Source organism: Lepus europaeus, chromosome 2, assembly GCF_033115175.1.
Source record: "Lepus europaeus isolate LE1 chromosome 2, mLepTim1.pri, whole genome shotgun sequence".
NCBI lineage: Eukaryota > Metazoa > Chordata > Mammalia > Lagomorpha > Leporidae > Lepus > Lepus europaeus.
This window is the reverse complement of record NC_084828.1, coordinates 127,609,905-127,630,962: the sequence shown is the minus strand read 5'-3', so window position 1 is coordinate 127,630,962 and position 21,058 is coordinate 127,609,905.

Sequence of the window (21,058 nt, the reverse complement as noted above, 5' to 3'; positions counted from 1 at the left end):
TCTTCCTTCCGTTGGTTCACCCCCCAATGACCTTTACGGCCAGTGCTGCGCTGATCCTAAGCCAGGAGCCAGGTGCTTCCTCTTAGTCTCCCATGTGGGTGCAGGGTCCAAGGACTTGTGCCATCCTTCACTGCCTTCCTGGGCCACAGCAGAGAGCTAGACTGGAAGAGGAGCAAACGGGACAGAATCTGGCACCCCAACCAGGACTAGAACCCGGGGTGCCGGCGCCACAGGGGAAAGATTAGCCAAGTGAGCCGCAGCATAGGCCTGATCAATGTAAATTTAACAGAATGTAGAATATCTGACATTTTAAATAACATTTTGTTTTCTGGAAGAATAAAATATGGCTAAAATGTCTCACAGTGCAAATCCTCATTCTTTAAAAATTACTAAAATAATTCTTTGTGCTGCTGGGAACAATGTCTACTTTTTAATGATAATGTAGATGAGTAATTCCGCACCTTATATCAAGATTACTGGTCAATCTATGCTTTTCACTGACATTAACCTTTCTGCAAAATGAAACCATTTAAGTTGCTTTTTCAGTTGACCAGCTGACACTTAAACCACCCATTTTGAGATTTAATCAAGTATAAACTGAATCTTTTCTTTGGTTCATCTTACCTCATTTAGCAAAATTTGCCTGAAATGGCTACACTGCCCTCTGTTCATGGCTTCCTTAACTCTTTGCTTCGTGAAATTTTTATTTGTTTCATTTTTCTTTGTTGCTGTTTTCTCACTCACCTTGTGCAGAGAAGGTGAGAGCTAACTCTATTGAGTGCTCTTGTTGCCATGGTGAAAAACAAGTACAATTCCATGGCTAATACAGAGCATCAGGGGGAGGAAGAGATTTCTTCCAAGCTCACATGATTTTCATTTCATTACAGTGGAACTAAGGTGCATTGACAGGCCTGTCGAAGCAAAATCTTATGTTAGATGCAGTTCATAATGTCATGCTATTCACTCAGAATGAGGTACTTTCCTTTGAAAAATTATTTAAAATGCCTGCGCTTGTGGAAGGTTTTAAAAGAGGCTTCATGTGGTCATTTTTTTTCTTCTACCTGAAAAGGAACTGACATTCTACAGATTTCCATTCTGAAAACTGAACAGTCACAAAGAAATATTGTGACAAAGACTCTTATTAATTCATGCTTTGAAAAAATGATTTGTGGTTTTTCTAAAGGAAAATGTCTTCATTTAGCTTTTCCATCTAACTTGAGTGTGGAAAGCATAAAAGATCCCTCATGTCACTGCAACTACAAAATGTGATGCATTTTTAGTAATTTATGTGGTTCTAAACCAAAATGCTTTCTTCAATTGCTTTCCTCTCATCTCCTTCCATTACTCTACTTATTCCTCCTGTTCACCCCAATTCCCTTTCATATGCACACATGGATTCCAGAGCTGCATGTGTCAGAAATTCTTGTTGGAAGAGAGTGGGGAGATGATAGTCTCTGCAAGTGGAGCTGCGAGTCTTTGCTGCATGAAGTTTTTAACTGGTAAGAGGAATCAAATTGAAATTGGGCAGTGTAATTCAAAACACCATACCTGACCATTTTGTAAGATCTCATGTCAATAACACATTCATTCAATAGTATGTAAGCCAATGGGAAGCTTTCTTAGTTGCAATTTTTCTACTCTAATTTATCATGATATATCATATTTTGGTGAACATTCAGTTGTTTCAGTAAAGAAAGACTTGAAGAAATGACTTTAAATGCCTAAACTGAAGAGAAGTGAGGATATTTGAAAGTAGATAATTTTCAAATTTAAGCCCCAATTGTTAGGGTTCTAGATCCTTTGTGAATGCTGAGATTGTTTAAACGGCAAATAAAATATAATGAAAGGTTGAAATGACTTATGTTAAAGTCATTACAAATAACATATTGAAAGCAAGAGAAAACACAAAGATACTTTATGTGAAGATTTCTTTTCCAAATGCAATTCAAATAATAAAAAAAATGCAATAAGAAAGCTTAAAATATGCAAGGGAATCTTTATAAGAAAGTAAGCTACTTTTAAAAATAAATGGTAAACAATTTACCAAGATATTCTTTTAGAATAGGTACTGTTGATAGAGATGTTTGAAAAGTGGAAGAAGTAATAATTCTAGAGTGTTCATGCAGAGTTATGCACTTTATGTGATTTACCTTGTGTAATCATTGTCAATAGAAACGTGAGAAGTGAGTAGCGATGTGTATATTTTTACAACTCACAGGAAGAAAAATATTCTTTGTAAACTCCAAAAATAAAACATTTGAGGTTCATTCTATAGGTTTGTAAACCTTACCTGCTCCCTGGTGATGAGAAACAAGAATGTTCAGTGTTTTTTTTAAAAAAGGGGGCATTGTAAGACAAATTTCAGAAACAGCAAATTCATGAATTTAAGCTGTTTAATTTAAGGTTATTTTTTAGTTATTGCTAAAAAAATAGATAATTTGGTAGTCACACCACTAGTAAATTTTATTTTTCAGATGGATAGCTAAAGAATTTATTATAATCACTCTCTGAATATCACAACATCCCTTCCATTTTATTAAAGCCTAATGTCTGTATTTTTCCATTTTAGAGACAACTAAAACATTTATTTGCATCCATTAACCAACACAAAGATGAGCATTCTTAAAAATCACGTGAAAGTTGATGAGAAGACTATACAATAAGAGAAGCAACAGAGACTAACTACTCTGCCTCTTAAAAATAGAACATCTTAAACTTGACTTAGGTCAATTTAATAAATGTAAGTACATTTGATACTCAAACAAGGAAGCAATATAAACCCATATAAATATGCATTGTTTGCTGATAAAGCCTAAACCCAGATGTGTGCTGGGCCTGACACTTCTTAAGGACAACAGCTACCGAATTCTGCAACAGAAAGCTAGCAAACATGGCTGAGGGAGTCTGCTAAACTTACAAGATGAGGCGCCTTCAGTGAACTTTGTTTCATGGGCAGTGCCATCAAATTAAAAGTAGGGTGATGGGCCGGCACCGTGGCTCAATAGGCTAATCCTCTGCCTTGTGGTGCCGGCACACAGGGTTCTAGTCCCTGTCAGGGCACCGGAATCTGTCCCTGTTGCCCCTCTTCCAGCCCAGCTCTCTGCTATGGCCCGGGAGTGCAGTGGAGGATGGACCAAGTGCTTGGGCCCTGCACCCGCATGGGAGACCAGGAGAAGCACCTGGCTCCTGCCATCGGATCAGCGCGGTGCGCCGGCCGCAGCGCGCCTACCGCGGCGGCCATTGGAGGGTGAACCAACGGCAAAAAGGAAGACCTTTCTCTCTGTCTCTCTCTCTCACTGTCCACTCTGCCTGTCCAAAAAAAAAAAAAAAAAAAAAAAGAAAAAAAAAAGTAGGGTAATGTTTTTGTTTCCCTTTGAAGCTGTCAGTTTCTGGGTGAAATCACTCTACAGAGTAAAGAGAAACAAATGGCTTACCACCAAGATCAAATGCGTTCCTAGAGCATTTTTTTAAACAATGAATACCTTGACTACTTTTATCATTTTATTGAAAAACATTTATTGGATGTATACAGTAAATGCCTGTTTAATAGGAATTGAGTGGGGGAACAAAGCTTGGCACTTTAATGCTTTGAAACTGAATGTTACATACTCTAAGAGTCAAGGAGAAGACATCAAAATCCAGAACAGAGTTTTCTAGGGTGATTTACAAAGCTCTGAACCTACAGGATTCTTCCCTGCTCTTAAAGGGCTCTGTGTGCAAATCCACCTGATTATCTTTGTATTGCCATTTTATTTTCATGAGGGAAAGAATTTACATGTGCACACTAATACAGTAGAGACCGAGAAATCCTACACAAAAGAATTCCCTTTGACTTTGTCAAATGCAAAGCAGTTTTTTTTTTTTTTTCCCATTAAAGTTCATTGACATCCTCTGTGTGGAAGCTGCAAAGGAAGATCTCAGCTCAGAGCAGGACTTGTAGAGGATACTAACTCCACAAGTCGAGGATACTAACTCGGCAAGTCAAAGATGTCAGAATGCCAAGCAGGTGAATGCCAGATTTTGAAATAGCCAGTTGAAGAGTCAAAAAAAAACCCCTTTTGATTAAGCTATATTACTTCACCTGAGAGACTAGGCATATAGTTGTTTGGAATAAAATCAGCTACTGTGAAGGACCTTGTTGTGGATGCTCTGAAGCTACAGAAGCTTCATTCTGTAGAGGAAGGATTCATACAAGCAGGCGCTATGAGCTAGTCACTCAGAAGTAATGCTTTCAGAGAGGGCATGGAAATAGTGAATCTTTTCAGGATTTATACTTAGGAAAATTATTTTTTTATAAAGCCTTCACAACTGAAGGATGATTAGGTAGAGGACAGAATTCTAGAATCACATGAAATTTTCCTTCTAAATATTGAGTGTGTAGCTACATTGTCTGCTTGTGTCTCATGTTGAAAATGAGGAATTTGAGGGGGCTGACACTGTGGCATAGCCGGTAAAGTTGCCGCCTGCAGTGTGGGCATCCCATATGGGCAGTGGTTCGAGTCCCGGCTGCTCCACTTCCGATCCAGCTCTCTGCTATGGCCTGGGAAAGCAGTAGAAGATGGTCCAAGGCTTTGGGCCCCTATACCCACATGGGAAACCCGGAAGAAGCTCTTGGCTCCTGGTTTCAGATAGGCACAGCTCTGACTGTTGCAGTCACCTAGGGAGTGAACCAGCGGATGGAAGACCTCTCTCTCTCTCTCTCTCTCTCTCTCTGACTCTGCTTCTCTCTCTGTGTAACTCTGACTTCCAAATAAATAAATAAATCTTTAATGAAAAAAGAAAATGAGGGATTTCAAACCGATTTCCTTCCTTCTTTCCTTCCTTCTCCCTCCCCTTCCTCCTTCCTTCCTTCCTCTCTCCTTGCTCCCTTCTCCCTCCCTTCTTTTTTTAGAATGATTTTTTTCTTTGTAAAGTTTGAGAATTTTCTATCCCCCAGTATTACATCTTTCTAATCTGTATTATATTTATTTTCATTTTCTCTTTTATTTTGATCAATTGTAGCAGGATTTTGTGCCATTTACTATCTTACCAAGAAATGTTACAATGTCTAAAATGCTAGAAACATGTAGGGAGATACACCACATCATTAATAATCACAGAAATAAAAACTGACTTAAAATGGGGCGTTATTATTTAGTTATTAGATTGGCAAATCTGGGCAATGCCAAGTACTGACAATAATAAGGAGAAATGGGAATCCAAGCACTGCTGAGGGGAATGCAGTCTGGGTGGCCCTTATGGAAATCAATGTGGCATGGAATGTGCAAACTCAGGGCAGAAATACCTGTGATTCAGAAATTCTACTTTCCTACCTCTGGGTATATGCTCAGCCTTTGTTAGTCAGCTCTTCCTTACTTTAAGACCTGAGAGGACCTTGTTGGGAAGGAAAATGTTTTTTTTTTGGCTTGTGGTTTGAAGGTTCACAGTTCAGAACTGGGTGGCCCTGTTAGTTTGTCGTATGTTGGAGTCTGCCATGATGCAGCAGGTGTGGAGAAAAATTAAATGATGAGCAAGGAAACACAGAGAAGCCAGGGCAAACACAACTTCAATAATCAACCGTCTTATGAGAACTACCAGTGACCTAAAGACCTCCCAACAGACCCACCTTTCAGATGCCATAATTAGACCAAGTCTCCACTCTTAATCTGTCAAGTCTCAACATTAAGACTTCAGATTTGAAACAGCTGCATGAGTTTGGGGATTCAAATTCTGTTCAGTGCATAATACCAACTCACACACAGTTGATAGATGATGAATTGATGGACATTGATAACTAGATAGATGGAAGAACAGAGAACTTTTAATGCACTGGTATATGTGGGAGGAGACTAAGTCAGAGATATAGACATAAAAATACCCAGAGGTAGAACATACACCCAGAGGTAGGACATAGACATAAAATGCGGGGGATCCACATTCATAGAGAAATGTAGAAAATAAAAGAACTCAAGTTAAACAGAACAGAATGGTTGCCATGTTTTTTGAAGTAAAAGAGGTTTACAAGTGAATGAATTATAACAAACAAGCAAAACCAAACTTTTCACTTTTGTTAAACCTTGCCTATCTATTCCTTTTCTCCTCTTCTCTCTCACTCTTTGTAACAGAGATTCAACTCACTGATCTCTTCAATTACTTCTATCATGTTTCCCTTTTGTTTATTTGGGCTTATTCTTTTACTTTTTCTTGCTGGGATGAAAACTCATTTTATATATTTTCTTTTTTTAAAATTTTTTTAAAAATTTTTTTATTTTTGATAGGCAGAGTGGACAGTGAGAGAGAGAGACAGGGAGAAAGGTCTTCCTTTGCCGTTGGTTCACCCTCCAATGGCCGCCGCGGTAGGCGCGCTGCGGCCGGTGTACCACGCTGATCCGATGATAGGAGCCAGGTGCTTCTCCTGGTCTCCCATGCGGGTGCAGGGCCCAAGGACTTGGGCCATCCTCCACTGCCTTCCCAGGCCACAGCAGAGAGCTGGGCTGGAAGAGGGGCAACCGGGACAGAATTCGGCACCCAGTTCGGGACTAGAACCCGGTGTGACGGTGCCGCAAAGCGGAGGATTAGCCTATTGAGCCATGGTGCCAGCCATTTTATATATTTTCAATATTTGTTTTCCTTATATGGATGTGCAAGGCTCACTTCACACATTTGCTGATATTGAGACCATATGGTTTGTAATTCTAGATTATGAATTACATATTACATATTATGCATTGACAAAAGGCAGAATTTAAGTTTTGATACATCCTTATGCAAAAGAATGTCTGAACAGCAGAAATACACAAATAAAGAGTTAATTATTATACTAGAATAGTAAGAACTTCTCCCAGAATGTATTGATAATAAATAAAAAGAATAAAGTGAGATTAAAGTTTAATAAATAGAAATTCAGATATATGATAGTTTTTGAGAGGACTTGAGGAAAACAAAACATATGGATCCTGAACAATCAGTGGGAATATAAAAATTCTGGAAAGTAATCTGGAAATAATTTTTAAACTGTATATGGGAGTAATCTATGACCTTGTGACGCCAGTCTCCCTGAGAACACCCAATGACATCCTCCTCCTTACAGTTATGACCTCTATCATCTCCTTCTACATTGTATCAGCTAAGGTGAACAGCTTTTGACATGCGCATGAAATTTACCTAATTTTAAAATCTAAAATTTTAAAACCGAGAACTTATTCAGTCTCAGGCAAACCAAGACAGTTGATCACCCTAGATCCATAGTTGGTCTGTGTGGCAAAAATACTGCAGCAGAATTAATTCTGAGATTTACTTACAAAACACTGGAGTGGAGTCTCTGTCTTGGATGCTCTCTGATGGTGCAGTGTCTAGATCACAACTAACTCTAACTGAGGGCTTTCAGCTGCAAATTGTGTGCAGCCTTATGGAGATGTCCCTGTGGCAAGGACTGAAGGCTCTGGACAACTGGTAGGTGAATGAGCTTGAAAATAGATCCTTCCTAAGTAAAACTTTAAAATAACTATTAATTAAGCTAATAGCTACGCTGCAAATTTATGGTTATACTGAGAGGAAAGCACCCAATTGATGTGTTACCACATGGCAGACACATAGAAATCTTGAAATTAAAAAAAAAAGGGGGACTATTGTTTTAAACAACTAAGTTTGGCATTTTCTAGACAATGGTATACAGGTGAACATTCCTAATTCGAAAATAAAAGTGAAGTTGAACATCTTTTTGTTTGATTATTGTTTATAGCCTTTGCCATTTTACTGCTGTACTATGGATTTACTTTAGTAGAGCCATTAAAACTTTTAGTACAATGTAAATTAAAATGATTTCTCAAAAGTAAATAAATGAAATATTAAGTCGACTTAAAAAATCAATTTTTAGGTATATGTCACAGGGATACTTTTGAACATGTGCCTCATCGTGTTCTATGAACCACCACTTATCGTGCAAACTGATGGCCATGACATAGTGTCAGAATAAAATAAAATATGATAAATGCAGAAAATGGAATACTGTGAAACACTAAAAGGAATAAACTAGATTGCATGGATATTTAATTGACAATGAGCTGTGGAAAAATGTTACAGGAATAATAATCATCATTCATAACATAATACTTAGACATAAAAGAGACAGATAAAATTAACATTTAAATTATAAAGACAGTCTATTTGTTGTTCATTTATAAGTAATCAGATATACAAACAAAAGTGTTTTCCAATTATTGGAGGGAAAGCGGATATAAAAAGAAAAGATTATAAAACTAAAATTGAGAAATGAAACATAAGCTATGCCATGGTATTTGGCAATATTCTCTCATGAGTATTGTCCTGGTATATACTTGAGGTACCAAAGTACTTGAATATAATACATGAGAATGGAAATTATTTTTACAACCTCACTTATAAATAAAAATGCAAAAAATTCCAATTCTAGTCTGGCTAGTAAAGGATGGTTTATTCCAAGAGTGAATGCAATTTAGCATTAGGAGATATCCTATTATAATTTTTTACAGTAACAGATTAAAGAAAAATATATGGTAATTGATTTTGATGCATTTGATAAAAATAATCAGTTGATCATCAATTTTTCAACCAGTTTATCTAATAAAGTTCTATGAAAATGAAACGTCCTTCTAGATATCCATAAGAAACAACATGCTTAATTTTGATATATTAGGCATTTATAATTAGAATTTTTACATTGAATTTTGGCTTCTAATATGTTAGAATCATTCTCATTAGTGTCAGGAATGTGATGAAGATGTTTGGTATCATTTATGATCTTCGGTGATATAGAGGAGATTCTAGATAATGCAGTTAAAGGACAGTAAAACAGGAATGCAGATAAAGTTTTGAAAAGCAGAGAAAAAACTGCAATATCTTCATATAAGTTGTGAAGAAAATCCAAGAGAATTTAGTCAAAAGCTTTTAGTGCTAATAAGGTGGATAAACAGGCATAAAAAGAATTTTCCAAATGCCTAATAACCAGTTTGAAACTCTAATGAAGAAGGTGAGACTTCCATCATAAGAAAAAAAAAAAAACTAACAAAAAAAAAAGAAACAAAGAAATAACACTAATAATAAACATGAAAAACATACATGAATATAAATTATAACACTTTTCTAAAGCATATAATAGATCTAAAAAATAAATTTATAGCATGTCTGATCAGGAAGATTTATGGTTTTAGCCAAATTAATATATAGAGTGAGCACATTTCTCTAAAATTCAGAATGGGATTTCATAGACTACACTGAAGTTAAAAAGAAAATGCATAATGAAGACATAAATGTACAAGGGAAGCTAAGAAAATTTTAAAGAAACAATTATACTAAATGGTTCCTCTATTATTATGTCTAGCATACTATCAACTACAGTAATAAAAATAGTACAGTTTTAGTGCAGGAATAGAAAAATAAGCCAAAGACACATAATAAAGAGTATACAAATAGATCCCTGTGTTTAGATTAATTCTTACTTTAATATAAAGGCAATTTCAGATAGGTAGTAAAAAGATAGTCTACTGAATAAATTGTTTTGAACAATTAGCTATGCACCTGGAGAAAATAGAATCATTTCCACACCTTGCATACTTTAAATATCTAAGCATTAAATAACCCAATATTATAAAATACATGTGTGAAATGTGTTGATAACTTCTGTGCTGTGAAAAGTTTCTTATAAGAGGTTCAATACTCAAAGTTATAAATAAAAAATAATTTATTTTTATATACAGTTTCTGAATTTTCTAATGGATACCATGAAAATAATTTAGGGGTTAAAATTACAGAACTTGGAGATAGAGTTCCTGGGTTTCAATCCTAATTCTGTAAATTGGTTATATTGCCTTGGGTAAGTTATGTAATTGCTCTATGCTTCAGAGTCCTATCTAGAAAATGCAGATAGTAGCATGTTCCTCCTAGTACTACTTTGAGCCATAAACAAATTAATATGAAAAGAACCTAGGACAGTTCCAGACTCATAGGAAATATTATCTAGGTTTTGATACTCTTAAGATGTTGAGAAAAAATATTTATAACTTATTGAACTTATATAGGATCAAGATCAAAAATTGTAAAAAAATTATAACAAGTTGTAAAGAAAAAAATACTTCTCTCAATCTATCTCTCTCTGTCTCATGATCTCTCTCTCTCGCTCACTCTCTCTTGTTCACTCTCTTATGCTCTCCTGCCTCTTTTCCTTTTTCACCCCTTCCCTCCAGTCTGTCAGGTTTCCCCACCAATAAAACATTTCCCTTAAAAAAAGAGAAAAATACTGTAAGAATTATGAGTAAAAGATATTAACACACAACTCAATTAAAAAAAAGGAATGTGACCATATATACTTACACTGGAAATATGAACTTCAGTTTAAAAGCTTTCAAATGGCAATAAAATTTAAAAAAAAAAACCTCATATGGGGTGGGTGTTGTGGTACAGTGGGGTAAGTTGCCATGTGGGATTCCTGCAGTCCATATTAGAATGTCTAGGGTCAGATCCTGCATCTACTTCCAAACCAGCTTCCTGCTAAAGTACTTTTTTGAATTGCATTTTAAAATTTATGTAAGTGGAACAAATTTCATGTATCTCCTACATAGTTTTAAGAACATAATGATACTTCCCATGCCATCCTTCACCACTCTCACCCTTCTTTCTACTACCTTTCTTAGTTTTCTTTTAATTTTTGTGATAATATGTTATTTTTTCTTTGAGAACAAGTTTTATAATGAATTGAAGAAGCGTCTAAGAAAATAAGCAATGATGTTGAGCACTTGGGCTTATCTAACACTTGTGAGATGTAAGAATATCCTCCACTTAACACACTAAAATGAAATATTTGAGAACAAGTTTTACTATTAGCTTTCATAATACAATTCTTCAAGGACAGAGGTCCTGCTTGGGAAGTTAGTGCAAAGTGACTCTTGTTGTTAATTTAACAATTAACAACAATTTAAGGAGCTAAAATCTTATGCATGATGTCAGTGACCACCTGAGGCTTTTGACATGAGCTGCTTAGGCTATGGAAGCCTTTTGAACCCACAAACTCCTTCAGTGTTTATACAAGTTCAGAAACAAAGTGGAAGTTCTCTCCTCCTTTCAGAGAAAGTACATCCTTCTTTGATGACAACTTCTTTCCTCTGGGGTCTCACCCATAGATGTTTCCTTCATATAGGACACTTTTTGCCACAGTGTCTTGGCTTTCCATGCTTGAAATGCTCATAAGGGTCCCTCAATAGTCAACACAAGAGCTGTTCAAAGTCATTGCTTCTCAAAGTGTCAATTTCACTTCTACAAATTGCCTTTTAGGTGCTCTATTAGTTATCACAGGTCAGGAGGAATATATGGTATTTGTCCTTTGGGACTGGTTTATTTCACTAAATATTATATTTTCCAGCTTCATCCATTTTGTTGCAAATGACTGAATTTCACTTTTTTTATCACTATGTAATATTCCATGGTATACACATCCCATAATTTCTTTATCCAGTCTTCATTTGATGGGCATTTGGATTGATTCCATGTCTTAGCTATTGTGAATTGAGCTGCAATAAACATGGGGGTATAGATAACTCTTTCAAATGTTGATTTCATTTCTTTTGGGTAAATTCCCAGTAGTGGGAGGGCTGGGTCATATGGTAGGTCTATATTCAGATTTCTGAGGTATCTCCACACTGTCTTCCATAGTGGCTTTAACAGTTTATATTCCCACCAACAGAGGATTAGGGTACCCTTTTCCCTATATCCTTGCCAGCATTTGTTGTTTGTCTGAAAGATATTCTAATGGGGGTGAAATGAAATATTGTGGTTTTGAGTTCCATTTCCCCGACAGCTACTGATCCATTTTTTCATGTGTCTGTTGGCCATTTGGATTTCCTCTTTTGAAAAATTCCTGTTTAAGTCCTTTGCCCATTTCTTAACTGGGTTGTTTGTTTTGTTGTTGAGTTTCTTGATCTCTCCATATATTCTGATTTTTAATCCTTTATCAGTTGTATAGTTTTCAAATATTTTCTCCCATTCTGTCAGTTGCCTCTTTGCTAGGGTTTTTTTTTTTTTTTTTTTTTTTTTTTTTTCAGTACAGAAGCTTCTCGGTTTGATACAATCCCATTTGCCAACTTTGGCTTTGATTGCCTCTTTGGGGTCTTTTCCAAGGACTCTTTGCATCTACAACCAAATTATTTTTGACAAAGGGGCTAAAATCAATCACTGGAGCAAGGATAGTCTCTTCAACAAATAGTGCTGGGAAAACTGGATCTCCACAGACAGAAATATGAAGCAAGACCTTATCTTACACTTTACACAAAAATCCACTCAAAACGCATCAAAGACTTAAAGCTATGCCTGATACCATCCAATAGTTAGAAAACATTGGGGAAACCCTGCCAGAAAATGAAATCATCATATGAAAGTATTACCTGTACCCACCTCCATGTTTGTTGAGGCTCAATTCACTACAGCTAACATATGACATCAATCCAAATGTCTGTCAATTGAAGACTGGATAAAGAAATTATGGGATATGTACATCATGGAATACTGCACAATGTAGATAATCCTGTGCCTGGCTGGGTAAGTGCCAACCTAGCCCATGCAGGAGATTAAAAGGGCATGGCACACCATGCTCCTGGGGAAAAACCCTGGTCAAAGGTTCAGCACACCGAGACCCCTATATATGACCTTACTGCTGTCAGATGGCAAGGGCCCAAGGCACATTTCCCCCACCCCCACTTCCTGTTGAAGGATCTTGTAATTGTTAACTAGGTAAACAGTTCCATGGTGTGGCCCAGACCCCTAAGACTACCTGGAAGATTACCTAGGCTATGTGACCCTCCAGCTGATTGGAGAAGCATAGCAGCACCAGTATCAGCTTTATCCTGTAGAATTAGTGTTGCTACCCTGAGCTAGCTACTTCCCTTTGCCTGCCCTATAAAAGCTTGTGCCTAACTGCTAATAAATGTTATGTTCACTGAAACTGTCTCTGGTGCTTCTTGTGGAAGGATGCTGTCACCCCACCATCCCGACAGTGTGGGCCTCGCAGGATGAGCTAAAAACACAGCAGTAAAAAAAAAATGAAATTCAGTTATTTGCAATAAAATGAATGAAACTGTAAGCCATTATACTTAGTAAATAAGCCAATTCCAAAAGTTCAAATACCATATGTTCTCCCTGATCTGTGGTAACTTAAGGCACCTAAAAGGGAATCTGTAGAAGTGAAATTGACACTTTGAAATGCAATGACTTTGAACAGCTCTTTCTTGACTGTTGAGGAACATATTTTTTTTCATATTACTTGTTGAACTCTTTACTTAGTATAAAGTCAATCTTATATGTATAAATTTACTTGAAAATAGATCTTAGTAAAAGATGAGAATGGGAATAGTAGAAACAGGAGGAAGAAGGGTGGGAGTGCAGGTGGGAGGGTGGGTACAGTGGGAAGAATCACTGTTTTTTAAGTTGTATTTATAAGATGTGTGAAGTTTGTATACCTTAGATAAAAGGTTTCTGGGGAACAAACATAAAACTTGCTATGATGGGGCTGGCACTGTGGCGCACTAGGTTAATTCTCTTCCTGAGGCGCTGGCATTCGATATGGGTGCCGGGTTCTAGTCCTGGTTGCTCCTCTTCCAGTCCAGCTCTCTGCTGTGGCATGGGAAGGCAGTGCAGGATGGCCCAAGTGCTTGGGCCCCTGCACCTGCATGGGAGACCAGGAAGAAGCACCTGGCTCCTGGCTTCTGATCGGTGTAGCTCTCGCCGTAGCAGCCATTTGAATAGTGAACCAATGGAAGCAAGACCTTTCTCTCTGTCTCTCTTACTGTCTGTAATTCTACCTTTCAAATAAATAAATAAATAATTTTTAAAATAAAAAAATGCTATGAGTTAATGTGTTCTTATTTAAAAGATACTTAATGTTAAAATATTATAACTTATGTAAATGCATATAAATTTAACTGGCTGTCTCTCCCAAAACTTGGCACTGATATTTTCTAGAAATTGGAGGAGGAATACAGGGAGAAGAACTATTTAATGTGGATGGTGAGTGGTGATTAAATTTTAAAACAAAAAAGGAAAAGAAGGAAGAATCAAAAAAGCCCAAATAATAATACATGGTTTCTTCTCTCAATGAGATTATAAGTTGAATGAATAATAACACTAGTTATCAAAATGTATTCATGCAAAATCTATCTCCATCAGAAGCTATACCTATCAATTTAAGATTACCACGAGGTTGAAATAATATATATAAAAAAGACTGAAAAATACCTTTTATTTGGTAAACATTCTATAAATATTTGCAAGTATATATGTATGTAGATAATATTGTGAAGCATAAAAATGATAATAAATGCTGTTTACTTAAAACTGACATTTTTTCCTGGGCATCCATACAATTCCACAACATTTTCCATCTGATAGCTCCCTTAAAAATATGCTTACTTCTATACAATCTGCTTCTTCCTATAACAATGAAACTCAACAAATGTTGGGAGCTGTTTTCTCCCATACTGACTTCTCATGGCTTGAAACAGGACTTGGCACACAGTATGAACATAATAAATATTCATTGAATCATAATTGTTTAATCCAGTTCCTATCTTTTTTACTGATTAATGTATTATTGCTATGGAAATGTCTAAGTAGTAATCCCTAAATGTTTCGCAAGCAAACCCTTCAATTCTGGGGGCTGAGTTCTACACTTTCCCTAACATCTTGACTTGCTAAAAACATTTGACCAAATTCAACAGTTATTGAAAGTAAACTTCATTAGCATTTTGCTGAAACAACAAAGAAAGGAATTTTTTAAAAGGGGTAAACTTGCTCTTTCTGGGAAAATATCTATCCAAATGGGAATGAGTATAATGAAACTGCACTGATCCTTAGAATCTAAGTTCAGCATTGTTTGTCAAATGCAGGAAGGCATCACTGAGGAAAAGATGTTTGCTTTCAGTTTCCCAACATAAACTTTCTACAACGATCAGAGAAAATGTGAAAATAGCATTTGGCAATATTTGCTTACATTAATTCCTGAAAGTTTTGCCTTTTATCTTCATTCACAAAAAATTCTGCTGCCAAATTAGGCTTTGAGTAGGGAAGAGCAAATGTGTGTAAAGCAAAAGTCTTCCACAGTTCAATCTTTTCATGAAAAAAATTATGAAAATCTATGTGGATTGAATTGTAGATACTGTTAGTGGTTGTGAGTCATAGTGTCATAGGGTCATTGGGACCAATGCCTGTAAAATCTTGGAATATTTAAGTACAAAAATGGAAAAGTTGAAGATAGATAGCTTTATATGCTCACAAAACATGTCCCCTTTTAGCACGTTCATCTTTTATTTATTAACAGGTAAGAACATTTAGTATGTTGGGTTATTAACCTTTTATTATTTGTAGTTATAAGTACTTTTAACAGGTTTCTGTCTTAAAATTAATGCAGCATATTTATTTTCCATGCAAAATGTTTTTATTTTTAGTAGTAAAATCATATTTTATATGTAACTTTGTAATTTTAAAGTAATTTTGGTTTCTGGCTTAGTTCCATGTTGAGAAAGATCATTCAAAGCCCCAAATTATTACAGTAATGAGATGTATTCCTCTCTCTTGATTTTATATGCTTTTTTACAGCTTAGTTGATTATAATTTTATAATAATGCATACCAATTGTACATATTTCTGGGCACAGTGTGATATCCTTTTCTCTCTCTCTGTTTGTGTGTGTATGTGTGTGTGTGTTTATCTATCAAGCCAGGGCAATTCACATCTCCATTTCCTCATTACTTTATTTTTGGAGGTTTCAAGCTCCTTTCTCCTAGTTAATCATAAATATCAATAAAGGGGAGGAGATCCAAGATGGCTGAATAGGTTATAGTCACACTACCTTAAGCTGCTCTGGGATATGAAAAGACAAAGGAAGGACTGTGTTTCAGGGGTCTGTCATAAATTTTTGGCAAAGAAGTAGAAAAAACTCTAATGAAGGCTCTGTGGGACAAGAGGATAGAAGACAGAGACAGCTCTGCAGTCAGCCACATGGCACAGCCAGCTGCCAGATGTGAACTGCCATCCTACCACCTTACCAGAGGAAGAAATTGTTGTGCGCTCCGCCACTCAGTTTTAGTTGAGAGGAAATTCTGAAGTCACCTACTGACTTTTGCTTCGACTTAAGAGAGCTGACTGAGCAACTTCCAGCAGTGTGCTGCTATTTGTCATCAGAGTTAGAGCAATGTTTGGGGCAAAGGACAGATCCCTTGCATCCTGCAACTGTGAAAGTTTTTGGTCATGAGCCCCAGAACTATGTTTATGCATTCAGCATGAGCCAGGGGACTTGCCTAATTTGCTGGGAGCTAACACCAGAAGCATCCCATAAAAAAATCTGCAACCACTCTGGGAGAGCTGGGTAATGACCTCACTATACCCAGCAATACCAGGACTATAACAATTCATTAAAATTTCTTGGTGCTACTGGTATCTACCTAAAGGACACAGGGAAGAACCTACCTGCATTTCACCTCTCTAGACTCATACCCACCACAGTAAAATCTATACCTTGTAGTCACCCTGTAGGACTGGAACAAGGTTCACTTCACATCCTGAAGTCCTAGGATGAGGGCTGTGGTATTATAAACCACCACATCATTGGGCTCTCCTGGCACAGACTGAGGAAGGGTCCATCAGTATCACACAATCCTAGAGCCACAACAATTGGTGCCATGAGCCTTGGCATCACTGAGGCTTGACAGCAGGACAAGTGGGCAGCAACTCTTGTTTCCCTCAGCACCAAGAACAAGACCCCAGCTAGAATATTTACCAGGGAGATTGATACCAAACTCTACGGGCCAAATATGTACGCCCAAAGAAACCCTTATTCATCTCAAATCTATACTTCTATGCCTATGAACTTCAGTAGAATAGTCCACTGTGTCACTTACATACACAGCTGATATTGATTAAGAAAACACTCAGAGACTACACTCCTGGACTCACTTAGAACCAAAGCCAAAGCAACAAGCCAAGTGAAATCCTGCATTCTGGCCAAACCATAAACTCTTCCAGTAAAACCTATTCCCCAATAGAAGGTATGATTCCACCAGATGGACAAATATCCATGAACAGACACATGAGACACGAAGAAGCAAGGTATCATGATGTCTTCAAAAGAAAATAATAATCCTCTAGAATTAGATCCTGAACTAAAGGAAATCTATGAAGTGACATCTATAAACTTCAAAATAATGATAATAAGGAAACTCAATGAGATGCAAGAGAATACAAATAGACAGATTAAAGAAATGAAGAAATCAGTGAGTGGCATGAATTAAACAGCAGTAAAAAAAAATGAAATCTGGTCATTTGCAACAAAATGGAGGAATCTGGAAAATATCATGCTGAGTGAATTAAGCCAGTCCCAAAGGGACAAATATCATATGTTCTCCCTGATAAGTGACAACTAACCAAGCACCTAAAAGGAAACCTGTTAAAGTGAAATGGACACTATGAGAAACAATGACTTGATCAGCCCTTGTCCTGACAGTCAAGGAACAACTTAATACTTTATTCCTTTTAGTATTTTTTGTTCTACTTAATACTATTGGTTGAACTCTTTAATTAACACACAGTTATTCTTAGGTGTTTAAATTTAACTGAAAAGTGATCCCTGTTAAATATAAGAGTGGGAATAAGAGAGGGAGGAGATGTACAGTTCAGCACATGCTCAATTGGACTTACTCCTAATGGTAGAGTTAGAAACGTGCCAGGGGATTCCAATTCCATCCCATCAAGGTGGCATGTACCAATGCCATCTCACTAGTCAAAGTGATCAGTTTCAGTTCATAATTGATCATAATGATAGGATTAAGAGTCAAAGGGATCATATAAACAAGACTGGTGTCTGCAAATACTAACTGATAGAATTAAAAAAGAGAGAACAATCCAACATGGGAAGTGGGATACACAGCAGACTCATAGAATGGCAGATGTCCTAAACAGCACTCTGGCCTCAGAAGCAGCCCTTAAGGCATTCAGATCTGGCTAAAAAACCCACAAGAGCATTTCAGTCATGGAAAGCCAAGACACTGTGGCAAAAAAAAAAAAAATGACCTAAATGAAAGATCTCTGTGAGTGAGATCCCAGTGGAAAGAACTGGCCTTCAAAGAAGGGAGGAGAGAACTTCCACTTTGACTATGGCCTTGTCTACATAATAAGATTGGAGTATTTGTTAAGTCAACAACAGGAGTCTCTGTACACTTACTCCTCATGTAGGATCTCTGTCTTAAATGTGCTGTACATTGTGATTTAATGCTATAACTATTACTCAAACAGTATTTTACACTTTGTGTTTCTGTGTGGGTGCAAACTGTTGAAATCTTTACTTAATATATGCTAAATTGATCTTCCGTATATAAAGATAATTGAAAATGAATCGATGTGAATGGAAAGGGAGCAGGAGAGGGGAGGGTTGCAGGTGGGAGGGAAGTTATGGGGGAAAAAGCCATTGTAATCCATAAACTGTACATTGGAATTTATATTCATTAAATAAAAGTTTTATTTATTTTAAAAAAATAAGATTGGAGTGGGCGAACTCAAGAAGCTTCCATAGCATGGGCAGCTCATGACAAGAGTCCCAGGTGATTATTGATGCCATAAACAAGGGTGTCAATTGTTAATTCAACAACAGGAGTCACTGTGCACTTACTCCCTATGTAGGATCTCTGTCCTTAATGTGTTGTACTATGTGAATTAATGATATAACTAGTACTCAAACAGTACTTTGTGTTCCTGTGTGGGTGCAAACTTTTGAAATCTTTACTTAATATATACTAAATTGATCTTCTGTATATAAAAATAATTGAAAATGAATTTTGATGTGAATGGGATGGGAGCGGGAGCGGGAGATGGGATGGTTGTGGGTGGGAGGGAGGTTATGGGGTGAAAAAGCCACTATAATCCAAAAGCTGTACTTTGGAAATTTATATTTATTAAATAAATTTTAAAAAATAAAAAGAAATATCTAAACCAAAAAAAATATTACTAAGGAGATAGAACTCATAAAAGAAGTACCAAATAGAAATTTCGGTGATGAAACCTTCAATCAATGAAATAAAAAATATGATTGAGAGCTTAAACAGCAAAATAGACCAAGCAGAAGAAAGAATTCCTGACTTTAAGTACAAGATTTGAAATAACCCAATCAGACTAAAAGCAAAGAGTAATGAATTTAAAAAGAATGAAGAAAGTCAATGTGAAGAATGGGACACCATTAAACAATCAAATAGTCATATTATAGCTATTCCTGAAGAAGAAAAGAAGAAAAGTATTGAGAACCTGCTAAGTGAAATAACAGTTGAAAATTTTCCAGGTTTTAAAAATGATATGCACATCCAGATACAAGAACCTCAAAGAACCCCAAGCAGACTCAACCAAAAAAAGTCTTCTCTAAGGCACACCGTGGTCAAATTATTAAAAGTAAAGACAAGGAGAGAATACTGAAGACAGTAAGAGAAAAGTGCTAAGTTACATAGACTTCTCAGTGGATACCATTCAGACCAAAAGAGAGTGGGATGATATATTCAAAGCTGTAAAAGAAAAAAACTTCCAACCAAGAATATTATATCCAGCAAAGCTATTTTCCAGGTATATATATATATACCTCTCATATATATATATATATATATATATATATATATATGAGAGAGAGAGACTTATATGCTATAATAGTGGGTTACTTCAACACCCCACTTTGATCAATGGACATTTTATATAGATAACATAAACAGGCCCATAACAAGCAATGAGATTGAAGCAGTGATAAAAACTTTTCTATTAAGGAGAAGTCTGGGACCTGATGGCTTTACTACTACCTGATGGCTTTTCTACCAAACAAAGAGAAAGCAAACCCAATACTCTTCAAAATATTTCAAATTATTGAACAGGATGGAACTCTGCCAAACTCTCCTTATGAGGTCAGTATCACTCTGATAATAACATCAAGGAAAGGCATGACACAAAAAGAAAACTACAAATCTATATCCTTAATGAATACAGAGGCAAATATTGTCAACAAAATACTAGCAAATTGAATCCAAAACCATATCAAAAGGATTACATATATTGCAATCAAGTGGGATTTGTCCCAGAAACGCAAGGGTGATTCAACATTTGCAAATCAATAAATGTCATAAATCACATCAATAAAATGAAGAATGAAAACCATATGGTCATCTCAATAGATTCAAAGAAAGCATTTGATGAGATTCAATATGCCTTCATGATAAAAAAAAATTACACAAATTAGGTATCGAAGGAAAATTCCTCAAAATTATAAAGGCACAAAGAGCCAATATCAGTGGAAGTACAATATTATGGAGGAGAAAGAATAAAACATTAAATTTAGAAAAGAGAAAGTTAAATTATCCATGTATGCAGAAGACATGACGTTGTTCATGGAGAAACCTAAACACTCCACCAAAAAAGCAATTAGAACTGATAAACTAATTCAGTAAAGTCCCAGGTTACATAAATATAAATAAAACAGTAGCTTTTTTGTATACTAACAATGAACTCACAAAAATGGAACTCCAAAAAGAAATTCCATTCACAGTAGCCACCAAAAAAATTTAAATCAAAGAAATGAAAAATCTCTAAAATGAAAATTATCAAATATTGATGAATGAAGTCATGAAGGACAGAAAAAATGAAACTATATTCCTTGCTCATGGATCTGAAGAATCAAAAATCAATAAAATGTCTACACTACCTAAGGCAAGCTACAGATTTAATGAAATCCCTAAAATAAATCAGTGTCATTTTTTACAGAACTAGAAAAAGGAATCCTAAAATTCATGTGGAATCACAAAAGACCCAGAATAACCAAAGTGATCCTGATCAAGAAAAATCAAGCTTGAAGCATCATAATAGCTGACTTCAAGGCATACTACAATGCAATAGTGATTAAAACAACTTGATATTTGCAAAAACCAATACATAGATCAATGGAACAGAATACAGAGTCAAGAAATTAATCCACATACATACAGCCAATAGATTTTTACCGAAAGAGCTCAAAACTTACAATACAGTAAAGATAGTCTCTTCA